Source organism: Chrysochloris asiatica, unplaced genomic scaffold (assembly GCF_000296735.1).
Source record: "Chrysochloris asiatica unplaced genomic scaffold, ChrAsi1.0 scaffold00304, whole genome shotgun sequence".
In the NCBI taxonomy this organism is placed as follows: Eukaryota; Metazoa; Chordata; class Mammalia; order Afrosoricida; family Chrysochloridae; genus Chrysochloris; species Chrysochloris asiatica.
Genome location: NW_006408822.1, coordinates 3,196,198 through 3,197,435, shown reverse-complemented (window position 1 = coordinate 3,197,435; position 1,238 = coordinate 3,196,198). Strand labels below are relative to the sequence as shown.

Sequence of the window (1,238 nt, the reverse complement as noted above, 5' to 3'; positions counted from 1 at the left end):
GGCTCATTAGCCCACAGCGCCACATGAAATCAACAAACACAATGCCTTGCACGCAGACAACATGGAATGACTAACAAAATGAATTAAATCACCAAGCATGTGTGGTCTCAGCATATAGTCAATGCTCAGTAATTTCTGTTGCTATAGGAGTCCTGGTACAGCACTGTAGGAAAAGCACTAGACCGCAAGCCTGTTTGAACTGCAAGGTTGGTGGTTCAAGCTCACCAGCTGCTCCTCAGAAACTCTTCACAGGTCGCTATGTGTCAGAACTGACTGGACAGCACTTAACAACAACAACAACAACAACACTATGGCACACCACTACCACATAACACTTGTGCTAGGCAGATGGCAGATGTTAAACTGAAATCTACCATTAGCATTACCATAGTGACAGAGCTGGGCAGCTTGACTGACACACTGTGGTTTAAGGTAATTGGGAGGGATAATTAGGAATTGGATTCCAGGCAGTATGTACCTGGAGGAAATCTGGGAGAGCTGGATTGGGGGCATGTAAAGGTGTAGGTTGGATGAGAGGATCATCTCTCTTGGATGGTCACAGACAAGTTGGCTGTCTCACGAAGAGAGGCCTGCAAGGTAGTGAGGGCCACCTCACAGATGACCTGAGAGTACACGTCCTCTTGGGTCAGCATCACCTGGGTCCTGCTAGAGATGTTGTAGGACACACTGTCCTTTAGTGGGACCACCTCGGTCTGGAGGGCCGCAAGCTCATTCCCATTTTTGAACTACTTCAGTGTGATATCTCTGGGGGAGAAGCCATGGGGCTTACAGCTGAAGCTTACTGTCTGCCCAGGTGAGATCCTCGCCGAGGGGCCCAATACCACGGGGGCAGAGGGCTAGGCTACAAGAAGGAGCATTTGTAAGTAATAAACATGACTGCATCATCACTGTGACCAATATAAGCGTGAGGCTCTGTTCAGACTCCTCCTGCATCTTATTCTCTAACCTGCTGGGAGGGAGGGAGGTGTCATTGTCCTCATCTCAGAACAGGAAACAGTGGCTCCAAAGGTGAAGGGACCTGACCGACGCAGACAGTGAGTGGTGGGCTCCACATGAATTCTAGGTCTGAGTCCAAAGTCCACCTTCCTTTCTCTGCTCCAGGTGATTTCCCACCAAACTTGCCACCAAACAAAATTACCCATCAGTCTCACTCTTTGTATTGACTCTTCCTGGCTGGCCTCAACTGGAAGTCTTCCATGTCATTATTGACATGTGTA

General features: G+C 48.8%; 1 pseudogene; it reads right to left on the bottom strand.

Annotated features, from left to right (window-relative positions):
• Positions 1 to 539: 539 nt before the first annotated feature.
• Positions 540 to 1,238, bottom strand: part of LOC102823926 — a 31,633-nt pseudogene continuing 30,934 nt past the window's right edge.